At 39.5% G+C, this 13959-nt stretch overlaps 1 long non-coding RNA gene across 1 annotated transcript; it reads right to left on the bottom strand.

The window, feature by feature from the left end:
• Positions 1-820: 820 nt before the first annotated feature.
• Positions 821-10782, bottom strand: LOC147914236 (uncharacterized). The gene is made up of 2 exons (XR_015555515.1): positions 10578-10782; positions 821-1070 (listed from the first exon to the last, which is right to left on the bottom strand). It is a non-coding gene; the product is annotated as an uncharacterized LOC147914236 (long non-coding RNA).
• Between the last annotated feature and the right edge of the window lie 3177 nt (positions 10783-13959).

Below are 13959 nucleotides of genomic sequence, written 5' to 3'. Positions count from 1 at the left end.
CCCTAATGAACAATTTTATGCCTACTCACTTTAAAATTTAGATGGAATGGACAAATTTGTAGGGGAAAAAATTACCAAATGGACACAAGAAGTAATAGAAAATTGGAATAACCCTATAACTATTAAAGAAATTGAATCTATCATTTAAAAACCTTCCCACAAAGAAAACTCCAGTCCCAAGAGGCTGTGAAATCTTCTAAACTTTTAAGAAAGAAATAATACCAACAATACACAATTTCTTCCAAAGACCCAAAAAAGAGGTGACATTTCCCCAATTGACATTACAAGGCCAGCATAACACTAATACCAACTCAAGAGATGAGATGCAACAAAAATCTCTAATTTCATTTCATTTAATTCAAATTGCTTTCATTAAGATGTCATCATTTGTTGCAATGGTTTTAGGAACATCTAGTACCCTGGTTCTCCAACTTGAGCTTACTGTCAGAATCGCCTGGAGGGCGTGTTAAAACACTAGTTGCCGGCCCCACCCCCTGAGTTTCTGATTCAAAAGGTCTGGGGTGGGGCCCAAGAGTTTGCATTTGTAACACGTTCTCTGGTGATGCTTCCAGGGACCAGGGACCACATTCGGAACCACGGATCCAGTGACATACATGTTTAAATCTTGCTTGCCATAGCAGTAATGTCATTTGAAATGCTTGGATAGGTTTGAAATGTCGCAACGGTTTTCCCAAAAACTTTCTAATTGAATTCTCTAAGAATATTTTAAAAATATCAAATAGGCCAATATTGTTATGTTACCACACAAAGGGCATGATCTGCTCCCCGAGAGACAAAAGCCAATCGTCAAGAAGCAAGATAGTAGCAGAGAAAGGAAATTTTATTATAGCTTGCTAGCACGGGGGAAGATGGCCAACTAATGTCCGAAAGAACCATCTTAAGGGGGCACAAAGTCTTACAGTAGTTATATAGGCCGGTGGGTTATAGGGGAGGCGGTTAGGAATGTTGACCCTCAGGTGTTACAGACTGGGAGTTGCCACACCAGATCTTTCAGTTTTCGTTGATGATGAATATCAGCATAGACTCTCTGTCTGGGGGTCATCACATTCCTAAGGAACAAAAGAACAAAGTTATCATCTTATCGTAGCTGGGAGGTACATGCACAAGCAGGGGTCGTAAAATCTACAGAGCACTTAGATCTCCTGGAGGGTGCATATTCCAGCTGGGCTAGTTAGAAGTCGTTCAAAGTTAGGATAGGGTTTCTTTTCTGCAATATGGCTTCCCTTATGTCAACCTTGTCTGGAGCCAGTATCAGTTACTCAAAAACAACTTTGAAAAGATTTTCCAAATGAGATTGCTTTTCAGCTAGAAATATGAGTTTCATTCTTGTATTCTTATAACCTGCTTTGGACTTTCCTTTAAGACGACTACCTACCTTTGATGTGATCAACTAAGTGGTACGATCAGCTGTAATCCCTGAAAAAGTTTTTTCAAATTAACAACTTTCACTGTTTTTTTTAACATATACATGAATTTCAGCAGGATCTTTGTTTTCCAAAGATTACAGCACGTAAAAGAGTATGCCAAATAACATTGTTTTTAGATGCTTTTAACAATTTTTAAATAACTTTGTTATATTTTCATTTTTCCAGACTAATTTATATTGACCCAAATTGCACTTGTCAATTCTGTAAATATTTTTAATCCAGTTTTGTGTGAGGAGGTTAACTAAACACATAACAAACCTTCCTTAAAATGGCCTTACCACTCATTTCAGACATAAACTGTGTTGTGCAATTTTCAACTTGTCTTTGTCAAACTGGATCACAAATTCTATACTAGATTTTAACAGCATAATAAGCATTGTTTCTAACGTTCTGCAACACTACAGATTCAAGGAGAAATTCTATTATTGCTATGATATATTTTTATCGATGGATTTGCCATAAAAATTGTACACACCAAAACACATGCCAAAAGAATAATTTTTTTCAGGAGCCATGTGAGCAATTTTCTCCGTTGGCACATAATGTGCAACCCAATACAACGATAATAAGGCTTTCTCATTGACAGTTACATTGTGACGCAGAAAGTTTGCCCATCATATTATATATATTTTTTCTTTTTTTGAAAATATTCAAGGGACTGACTAATTCAGCATGTCATGTTTCCAAGTATCTTTTTAATTTTGATAGCTTTAAGCTTTCACTTGCAAGAATATCATTACAAATAATACTTATAGTATATGTCATTTTGTTGGCTTTGCACATTTGACAAAACCTTATTTTTTAAAAGCTGTCTTGCACCTACTCTTTCTTCCTAATGAGGTGCAAGTGAAGTCACTGTCTGCTGATTAACGTCGACACTTTCCCCGATATCACTATTCACTCTTCCCATATTTTTCACCTTCTCATTCTTGTTTTTTGTAACATTAAAACAATCAATTTAAAGGCAATTTGAACTAATTCAATTAAAATGCTATATTTGTCATGCACTCAAAATTTTCCTGATTGTCCAGTTTCTGAAAAAAAACACACTGCAAATTCCTAACCAAAACTCAATTGAAAGTCATGACAGTGTTGCCAAAAATGAATAAAATTCTCCCACATCTTAGTTCACAACTAACTTCAAATTATGTTCATATAAAATTAAAACAATACTCGATTCTCCCATTATAGGGTGGTGGTCATATTGATAGTCAATATGACCGAAAATCAAATCAGATGCCAGTGCACAGAATAAAACAATCTGCTCTTAGCCACTGTATATATTGTTCACATCCCCTCTCTGTCTCCCACAACACAATGCATTAGGCTTAGTATCGTGCCAATGTCCTTGGGTTCTGCCAAGGATCCACATGATGCACTCTAATACTTTCTCATCCACTCTATTTGCTTTTGCTTATTTAAAAAGTTAGTTGTGATACATTAAATTTATTTCTTGACCCCCTCCAGAATCAGATGCCAAGTCTCAAAAACACTACTCTAAGGCACTAAACTGTTAGCGCAGCAAGAAAGTTTGATTAAAAAAATATATAAACAGAATAGCTTCTCTCTCTGCATGCAGAATGTTTCCTCTGGTAAACTTATTTTCCAAGTATGGATTTAGACCACACTGTGCCTACAAACTGCTGCTGCTTCATGACGGGTTCGAGGTGTGTGTTCTTTTTCTTTTCCTTTTTTTTTTTTTTTGCCTGTATATTGAGTTACAATTCCTAAGCCATAAAATTCACCCTATTAAAGTGTACAACTCAGTGGTTTTTAGTAGAGCTACAAAATTATGTAACCATCACTACCTAATTCTAGAACATTTTCATCACCCACCAGAAAAAAAAATCACCTATACCCATTAGGAGCAACTCCCCATCTTCCCTCCCCTGGTCCTTGGAAACTACCAATTTGCTGGATTTGTCTATGCTGGATGCTTCATACAAAAGGAATAATACAACATGTGGTCTTTTGTATCTGGCTTCTTCCACTTAGCATACACTTTCAAGGTTTATCCGTGTTGTAGTATTTATCAGTATTTCTTTCCTTTTTGTGGCTGAATAATATTCCATTGTATGGATATACCACATTTTGTTTACCCATTTGTCAGTTGATGGACATTAGGATTTTTTCCACCTTTGGCTATTATGAATAACGCTGCTATGAACATTGGTGTACAAGTTTTCATGTATATATGTGTATATATTGGTGGGTCATATGGTTATTTTGTTTAACTTTTTGAGGAACTTCCAAACTATTTTCCAAACCAGCTGCCCCATTTTACATTCCCACCACCAATGTACAAGGGTTCCAAATTCTCCATATCCTCAGTAACATTTGTCTGTCTGTCTTTTTTATGACAGCCATCAGCAGTGGAGTGAATGTTTGTGTCCTCCCAAAATTCATATGTTGAAATCCTAATCTCCAAGATGATGGTATTAGGAGGTGGGGCTTTTGGGATTAGGCCCTGTCTCCTAATGATTAGGTCATGAAGGCCAAGCCCTCATGAATGGGATTAGCACCCTTATAAAAGAGGCCCCAGAGAGATCCCTCATCCCCTCTGACACGGGAGGTTACAGTGAAAAGATGGCCATCTAGGAAGCAGGCTCTCACCAGACACAGAATCTGTCAGCATTTTGATCTTGGACTTCCCAGCCTCAGAACTGTAAGAAATAAGTTTCTGTTGTTTATAAGCCACTCTGTTTATGGTATTTTGTTACAGAAGCCCAGGCAGACTAAGACACCATCCTAGTGGATATGAAGTGATATCTCATTGTGGTTTTGATTTGCATTTCCCTAATGACTAAGGATGTTGAACATCTTTTCATGTGTTTATTGGCTATCTATGTACTTCTTTGGAGAAATGTCTATTTATCTCCTTTGCCCATTTTTTGATTGGGTTGTCTTTTTATTGTTGAGTTGTAAGAGTTCTTTATATATTCTGGATACTAGACCTTCATCAGATATTTGATTTGCAAATATTTTCTCCCATTTTGTAGGTTGTCTTTTCACTTTATTGATAGTGTTCTTTGAAGCACAGAAGTTTTTAATAGCAAGGAAGTCCAATTTATCTGTTTTTCTTTGTTTACATGTACTGAACGTGTCATCTAAGAAGCCCGTGCCTAATCCAAGGTCACGAAGATTTATGCCCATGTTTTCTTCTAAGAATTTTGTAGTCTTAGCTCCTATTTAGGTCTTTGATTCATTGAGTTGATTTTTTTTTTTTTTACTTTTTTTATTGATGTTTTAATGGTTTCTAACATTGTGAAATTTTGGGTTGCACATTTTTGTTTGTCCATCACCACATATATGACTCCCTTCACCCCTTGTGCCCACCCCCCACCCCCACTGCCCTGGTAACCACAGTCCAGTTTTCTCTGTCCATGTGTTGGTTTATATTCCACATATGAGTGAGATCATACAGTGTTTGTCTTTCTCTTTCTGGCTTATTTCACTTAACATAATACGCTCCAGGCCCATCCATGTTGTTGCAAATGGGACGATTTTGTCTTTTTTTATGGCTGAGTAGTATTCCATTGTATATATATACCACATTTTCTTAATCCAATCATCAGTCGAGGGACACTTAGGTTGCTTCCACATCTTGGCTATGGTGAATAATGCTGCAATGAACATAGGGGTGCATAAGCCTCTTTGGATTGTTGATTTCAGGTGCGTTGGATAGATTCCCAGTAGTGGGATGGCTGGATCATAGGGCATCTCTATTTTTAATTCTTTGAGGAATCTCCATACCATTTTCCATAGAGGCTGCACCAATTTGCATTCCCACCAGCTGTGTATGAGGGTTCCTGTTTCTCCACACCCTCTCCAACATTTGTTGTTTTTTGTCTTGGTGATTATAGCCATTCTAACAGGCGTGAGGTGGTATCTTAGTGTTGTTTTGATTTGCATTTCCCTGATGATTAGTGATGTTGAGCATCTTTTCATGTGCCTATTGGCCATCTGTATATCTTCCTTGGAGAAGTGTCTGTTCATTTCCTCTGCCCATTTTTGATCGGGTTGTTTGTTTTTTTGTTGTTCAATTGTGTGAGTTCTTTATATATTATGGAGATCAACCCCTTGTCAGATGTATGTTTTGCAAATATTCTCTCCCAGCTGGTTGGTTGTTTGTTCATCTTGATTCTGGTTTCATTTGTCTTATAAAAGCTCTTTAATCTGATAAAGTCCCACTTGTTTAATTTTTCTTTAGTTTCCCTAGTCTGGGTAGGCATGTCATCCGAAAAGATTCCTTTAAAACCAATGTCAAATAGTGTGTTGCCTATATTTTCTTCTATGAGTTTTATAGTTTCAGGTCTCACCTTCAGGTCTTTGATCCATTTTGAGTTAATTTTTGTGAATGGCGATAGCACATGGTCCACTTTCATTCTTTTGCATGTGGCTGTCCAGTTTTCCCAACACCATTTATTGAAGAGACTTTCCTTTCTCCATTGCATGTTCTTAGCACCTTTGTTGAAAATTAGCTGTCCGTATATGTGTGGTTTTATTTCTGGGCTTTCAATTCTGTTCCATTGATCTGTGTGTCTGTTTTTGTACCAGTACCATGCTGTTTTGATTACTATTGCTTTGTAGTATGTTTTGAGGTCAGGAATTGTGATGCCTCCTGCTTTGTTCTTTTTCTTTAGGATTTCTTTAGCTATTCGGGGTCTTTTGTTGCCCCATATAAATTTTAGTATTCTTTTTTCTATTTCTGTGAAGAATGTCATTGGGATTCTGATTGGGATTGCGTTGAATCTGTAGATTGCTTTAGGTAATATAGACATTTTAACTATGTTTATTCTTCCAATCCACGTGCATGGGATATCTTTCCATTTCTTTATGTCATCATGGATTTCCCTCAATAATGTCTTGTAGTTCTCATTGTATAGGTCCTTCACCTCCTTGGTAAGATTTATTCCTAGGTATTTTATTCTTTTTGATGCAATTGTAAATGGTATTATCTTTTTGAGTTCTCTTTCTGTTAGTTCATTATTAGCATATAGAAATGCAACTGATTTTTGTAGATTGATTTTGTACCCTGCAACTTTGCTGTAGTTGTTGATTGTTTCTAATAGTTTTCCAACAGATTCTTTAGGGTTTTCTATATATACAATCATGTCATCTGCAAATAGTGAGAGTTTCACTTCTTCGTTACCTATTTGGATTCCTTTTATTCCTTTTTCTTGCCTAATTGCTCTGGCCAAAACCTCCAGTACTATGTTGAACAGGAGTGGTGAGAGTGGGCAGCCCTGCCTCATTCCTGTTCTCAGAGGAATGGCTTTCAGTCTTTCCCCGATGCTAGCTGTGGGTTTGTCATATATGGCCTTTATTATGTTGAGGTACTTTCCTTCTATTCCCATTTTATTGAGAGTTTTTATCATAAATGGATGTTGTATCTTGTCAAATGCCTTCTCTGCGTCTATTGAGATGATCATGTGGTTTTTATTCTTTGTTTTGTTGATGTGATGTATCACGTTGATTGATTTGCGGATGTTGAACCATCCTTGCGTCTCTGGTATAAATCCCACTTGATCATGGTGTATGATCTTTTTAATGTATTGTTGTATTCGGTTTGCCAATATTTTGTTGAGGATTTTTGCATCAATGTTCATCAGCGATATTGGCCTGTAATTTTCTTTCTTTGTATTGTCTTCGTCTGGTTTTGGTATCAGGGTGATGTTGGCCTCATAGAATGATTTAGGAAGTGTTCCATCTTCCTCTATTTTTTGGAATAGTTTGAGGAGGATGGGTATTAAATCTTCTTTGAATGTTTGGTAAAATTCACTGGAGAAGCCATCTGGTCCTGGACTTTTATTTTTTGGGAGGTTTTTGATTACCATTTCAATCTCTTTACTTGTTATTGGTCTATTCAGATTCTCCATTTCTTCTTGGTTCAATTTTGGGAGGTTGTATAAGTCTAAGAATTTATCCATTTCTTCTAGATTGTCCAATTTGTTGGCATATAATTTCTCATAGTATTCTCTTATAATCCTCTGTATTTCCATGGTATCCGTTGTAATTTCTCCTCTTTCATTTCTAATTTTATTTACTTGAGCCTTTTCTCTTTTTTTCTTAGTAAGCCTCGCTAAGGGTTTGTCTATTTTGTTTATCTTCTCAAAGAACCAACTCTTTGTTTCATTAATCCTTTCTACTGTTTTTTTGGTCTCAATATCATTTATTTCTGCTCTGATTTTTATTATTTCTCTCCTTCTGCTGGCTTTGGGCTTTGTTTGTTCTTTTTCTAGTTCTGTTAGGTGTAATTTAAGGTTGCCTATTAGGGCTTTTTCTTGTTTGTTAAGGTGGGCTTGTATCGCTATGAGTTTCCCTCTCAGGACCGCTTTTGCTGCATCCCATATGGTTTGATATGGCATGTTATCATTTTCGTTTGTTTCCAGATAGTTTTTGATTTCTCCTTTAATTTCATCAATGATCCATTGGTTGTTCAGTAGCATGTTGTTTAATCTCCACATTTTTGTCACTTTCCCAGTTTTTTTTTCATGGTTCATTTCCAGTTTCATAGCCTTATGGTCTGAAAAGATGCTTGTTATGATTTCAATCTTCTTAAATTTATTGAGGCTTGCTTTGTTTCCCAAGATATGGTCTATCCTAGAGAATGTTCCATGCGCGCTTGAGAAGAATGTGTAGTCAGCTGTTTTTGGATGGAGTGCTCTGTATATGTCTACTAGGTCCATCTCGTCCAGTTTTTCATTTAAGTCTAATATTTCTTTATTAACTTTTTGTCTGGATGATCTATCCATTGCTGTAAGTGGGGTGTTAAGGTCCCCTACTATTATTGTGTTGTTGTTGATTTCTCCTTTTAGGTTTGTTAATAGTTGCTTTATGTACATTGGTGCTCCTATGTTGGGTGCATATATATTTATAAGTGATATGTCTTCTTGATGTAGTGTCCCTTTTATCATTATATATTTCCCTTCTTTGTCTTTCTTAACCTGTTTTATCTTGAAGTCTACTTTGTCTGATATGAATATGGCAACACCTGCTTTCTTTTGTTTGCCATTAGCTTGGAGTATTGTCTTCCATCCTTTCACTCTGAGCCTGTGCTTGTCTTTAGTGCTAAGATGTGTTTCCTGAAGGCAGCATATTGTTGGGTCTTGCTTTTTAATCCATCCTGCCACTCTGTATCTTTTGATTAGAGAGTTCAATCCATTTACATTTAGGGTAATTATTGATATATGAGGGCTTAATGTTGCTGTTTTGTCACTTATTTTCTGGTTCTTTTGCATTTCCTTTGTTTCTTGTGCCATTTGTTTTGGACTGCCAATTCAGTTTGGTTGTTCTGTCTTATGATTCTTCTAGTTTTCTCTTTGTTTATCATATGTGGTTTTGCTTTGATTATTTGTTTAGTGGTTACCTTGAGGTTTGGGCAAAAAATCTTGTGTATGAGATAGTCCATTATCTGATAGCCTCCTATTTCCTTATACTAAGTCAATTCAGTCACTTTCCTCTTCCCCTTCTAAGTTGCTCTTGTTATACCTTATTCTATCTTGTGTTGTGGCTGTGTGTTTACAGTGATGAGGTTAAATTTATTTTTGGTGAATTTCTTCCTTTGATCTTTGAGTTTAGTATTTAAGTAGTTGCTAACCTATTCCGGTAAAGATCTACTATTTCTCTGATTTTGTCTACCTACTTTTCTCCTTCCTCCAAGCTTTGTGTTCCCTTTCTCTTCTTTTCTTCAGGCCTGAGGGCCTTCTTGAGTATTTCTTGTAGTGGGGGTCTCGTGGCCATGAACTCCCTTAGCTTTTGTTTATCTGGGAGAGTTACTATTTCTCCATCATATTTGAAGGATATTTTTGCTGGATAGAGTATTCTTGGCTGAAAGTTTTTGTCTTTCAGTATTTTGAATATATCATTCCAGTCTCTTCTAGCCTGAAGAGTTTCTGTTGAGAAATCCGCTGAGAGCCTGATGGGAGTTCCTTTGTACGTTATTTTTTGTTTTTGTCTAGCTGCCTTTAATATTGTTTCTTTGTCGTTGACCCTGGCTAGCCTTACCGCTAGGTGTCGTGGTGAAGGCCTTTGTCTGTTAATATATATAGGTGTCCTGTTGGCTTTGCTTACTGGTATTTCCTGCTCCTTCCCCAGATTTGGGAAATTTTCAGCTATTATTTCCTTGAATAGGCTCTCTGTTCCTCTTTCCCTCTCCTCTCCCTCAGGAATACCTATAATTCTTATGTTACATTTTCTAATAGAGTCAGATATTTCTCGGAGTCTTTCTTCATTTCTTTTTAGTCTTAGTTCTCTCTCTTCTTCCATCTGGAGTATATCTGTATTCCTATCCTCTAAAGTACTAATTCTTTCCTCCATATTGTCAGCTCTGTTCTTTAAAGATTCCAGATTCTCCTTTATCTCCTCCATTGTGTTCTTCATCTCCATCAGCACTGATTGGTTTTTCTTTATGATTTCAATCTCTTTTGTGAAGAAACTCCTAATCTCATTGAATTGTTTGTCTGTGTTGTCTCATATTTCGTTGAGTGTTTTTATGATAGCTATTTTGAAATCTCTGTCATTTAGTTTATGGATTTCTGTGTCTTCGGGGTTGATTTCTGGGTGCTTGTCATTTTGTTTCTGGTCTGGTGATTTCATATATTTTTGCATTGTGGTTCCTGTGTTGGTTTTGTTTTTCCTCATCCTGGAAGTCTCTGGTTGCAATTTCCACCTGCCGCCACTGTCTGGTGGTAAAGGGCTGTGTAGTCTAAGCCCCCTGCGCTCTGCCCCAGTTTTTCTGCTGCGATCCGCAGTTTTGTTTTGTTTTTTCCCGCTGCGCTCCACGGGTCCAGTCGTTTGATCAGGTCTGCCTCGGATGGCTAGGTCTGGTCTGGTCGAGCTGCAGACTCCGGGTTGCGGGGAGCGGGGAGCGGGGAGCTCTCTCTTTTGCCCTCTGGGTCCCTGACGTGGGAGGCTTCTCGTTTGCCCCTCTTTATCCACTCTCTGGGGTGCTCAGATGTTGATGGTAGCCCTGTGGCTCCTCTGAGTCCTCTGTGCGGGAGTTTCCCACTGGCTGAGAGAGCCGAAAGAGCTACAGTTTTCCTGCCGAGGGCCGCCCCTCCCCCCTCTCTGGGAGCCGCGCAGACCGGGATCGCTGATCTGATGGGGAGGGAGAGGAGTTCTCCTTACCTCTCCCCACTTCCTCCGGGGGCCCAGCACGTTCCGCTCTCAGATGTGCGGCAGTGTGGATCCCTCCGCTCTAGGTTTTCACTGTCTGGGATTCCGTTGTTGGTCTGTGGCTGTTACTTTTGTTGTATCTTGTCGGGGGAAGAGTTCACGGGAAAGCTCACTCCGCCATGATGCTGACGTCACCCTGAGTTGATTTTTTTGTGTATGTGTGTGAGGAAGATTAGCCCTGAGATAACATGCGATGCCAATCCTCCTCTTTTTGCTGAGGAAGATTGGCCCTGGGCTAACATCCCTGCCCATTTTCCTCTACTTTATATGGAACACTGCCACAGTATGGCTTGACAAGCGGGGGTGTCAGTCCGCACCCAGGATCTGAAACTGAGAACCCCGGGCCGAGTGCGCAAACTTAACTGCTATGCCACCAGGCTGGCCCCTGAGTTGGCTTTTTTTTTTTTTTTTTTTTTTGTGAGGAGGACCAGCCCTGAGCTAACATCCAATGCCAATCCTCCTCTTTTTTGCTGAGAAAGACTGGCCCTGGGCTAACATCCATGCCCATCTTCCTCTATTTTATATGGGACGCCGCCACAGCATGGCTTAACAAGCGGTGCGTCGGTGCGCACCCAGGATCCGAACCGGCAAACCCCGGGCCGCCGCAGCGGAACGTGCGCACTTAACCGCTTGCGCCACGGGGCTGGCCCCTGAGTTGGCTTTTTAATATGGTGTGAAGTAGAGGTCCAAAATCTTTCTTTTGCAGGTAGATATCTAGTTGTCTCCACAACATTTGTTAACAATGTTCCCCATTGGACTGCCTTGGCATCTTTTCCAAAAATCACTTGACCATAAATATAAGGGTTTATTTCTGGACTCTCAGTTCTATTCCATTATGTCTATCCTTATGCCAGTACCACACTGTCTTGATTATTGTAGCTTTGCAGCAAGTTTTGAAATCAGGTATGTGAATCCTCCAGCTTCGTTCTTCTTTTTCAAGATTGTTTTGGCTATTCTGGGTCCCTTGAATTCCTATATGAATTTTAGGATCTGCTTTTCAATTTCTCTAAAAAAGGCAGCTGGAATTTTGATAGAGATTGCATTGAATTTGTAGACCAATAGGTAGTAATGCCATCTTAACAATATTATGTCTTCTAATCCATGAACATGGAAATATTTTTCCATTTATTTAGGTCTTGAAAATTTCCTTTTAACAATGTTTTATAGGTTTTTTTTCTTTTTTGTGAGGAAGATCGGCCCTGAGCTAACATTTGCCAATCTTCCTCTTTTTGCTGAGGAAGACTGGCCCTGGGCTAACATCCATGCCCATCTTCCTCTACTTTATATAGGACACCACCACAGCATGGCTTGACAAGCCGTGCATCGGGTGCGTGCCTGGGATCCGAACTGGCGAACCCCGGGCTGCCGCAGCAGAGTGCGTGCACTTAACCCCTTGCGCCACTGGGCCAGCCCCTGTTTTATAGTTTTTAGCGTATAGTCTTCACTCACTTCTTTTGTTAAATTTACTCCTAAGTAATTTATTCATTTTTATGCTATTGTAAATGGAATGTTTTCTTAATTTTACTTCTAGATTGTTAATTGCAAATGATTAGAAATAAACTGATTTTTGTGTATTGATCTTGTATCCTGCAACCTTGCTGATCTAATGTTTTTCTCTTACTTGGGAGGCATATAAAGATAATGATTAACTTTAGACTTTAAATTAAGACCATGTACCAGTCATAATAGTCTCTAGGTGTATCAGTCAGGCACCTGACAGGAAATCGATGCCTCATTCAAATTAGGAAGATTAGAGGAGGGTTCAATAAAAAGACTATTTACAAAGGTATGGGCAGAGTGTAGGAGAACCACGAGGGTAATGGCTGTGCTATTACCATCTGTAGCCTAAGTGAACAAAGAAATGGAAAGGTTACCATTTCCTGAAGAGAAAAAATTGAGAGAAACAGTGACCTTCAACTGAGAGGCTAGTTAGCCTGAAGCAACCCTGCTGGAAGAGAGCCAGGGGAATAAATATCACCACCTCACTCTACTCCCTCTCTCCAATCTCCTGCCTGGACGCCCCATTTGCTGGACCCAGTTGGAAGCCAGAGAGCAAGAGAGCCCATTCATAGTTCATCCAGAACCCCAGGAGTAGAGGTCAATTCACCCTCTTGGGGTGAAGAGGATGGAGAGTACATCCAGAGGGGCGAATAGAAGATATCCTACACACTACGTTATGCCAGAGGAACAAGGAACTCCATCAGAATCACTATCACAAAGTACAAGGAAGGAAATAATTTGAAAAATTAGGACAATACAAAACAAACGTTAACAATTGACAGCAACAACCAAGTCAAAAGTTTGTTCTTGAAAAAAGAATAATAAAATTAAAAATCTCTGGCAAGATGAATCAAGAAAAAGAGAAGGCATGGATAACTAATATTAGGAATAAAAAAGAGATAGAACAACTTTATGCCAATAAATTCCTAAAAAAATACAACTAAGGGGCCGGCCCCGTGGCTTGGTGGTTGAGTGAGCGCGCTCCACTGCTGGCGACCCGGGTTCGGATCCCGGGCTCGCACCGACGTGCTGCTTCTCCGGCCATGCTGAGGCCGCGTCCCACATACAGCAACTAGAAGGATGTGCAGCTGTGACACACAACTGTCTACTGGGGCTTTGGGGGGAAAAAAAAATACAACTAAGTTGGGGAAGAGAATAGGATTTAGGAAAGAACTTTCCTTCCTTTCTCTGGCCTAGTCTCTAGGGTATTGACTGATGATCAGGGGTGTCCCTGAGTGTCGGGGTGAGTTAGCCTCAGTCACAAAGAAGCCCTGGATAATGAATGGCATGGACTGTGGCTCTAAGAGCAGCCATTGCTAATGGTAATTGTTGGTTTCTAGATGCTGTAATTTCCTCAGCTTTCAGTCAAGTCTTGTTAAAAGTTACAGCAGTTCTCGTCTGTGCTATGGGAAATAAAGAGTAGGTCTGGGTCCCTATTTGAGGCAAAGTAATAAAAGTAAGAGCAAAAGATACCCCTGCCTGTCAAGGTGGCCACAGAGTCTTGCCCTGGAACTACAGAAAATGATCAGCAGCTGCATTAATGAAGCTTCATGGGTAAAGATGAGGTTGGCAGATAAAACCAGACAAGTTCCTGGGGCCGGCCCGGTGGCGCAGTGGTTAAGTGCGTGCGCTCAGCTGCGGTGGCCCGGGGTTCGCAGGTTCAGATCCCAGGCGCGCACTAACGCACTGCTTGTCAAGCCATGCTGTGGTGGCGTCCCATATAACGTAGAGGAAGATGGGCACGGACGTTAGCCCAGGGCTAATCTTCCTCAGCAAAAAGAGGAGGATTGGCATTGGATGTTAGCTCAGGGCTGGTCTTCCTCACACACACACA

The sequence above is a fragment of the Ceratotherium simum genome, chromosome 21 (genome assembly GCF_057802395.1).
Source record: "Ceratotherium simum simum isolate JZ-2026a chromosome 21, ASM5780239v1, whole genome shotgun sequence".
Taxonomy (NCBI): domain Eukaryota; kingdom Metazoa; phylum Chordata; class Mammalia; order Perissodactyla; family Rhinocerotidae; genus Ceratotherium; species Ceratotherium simum.
This window is presented reverse-complemented; position numbering and strand designations above follow the sequence as displayed.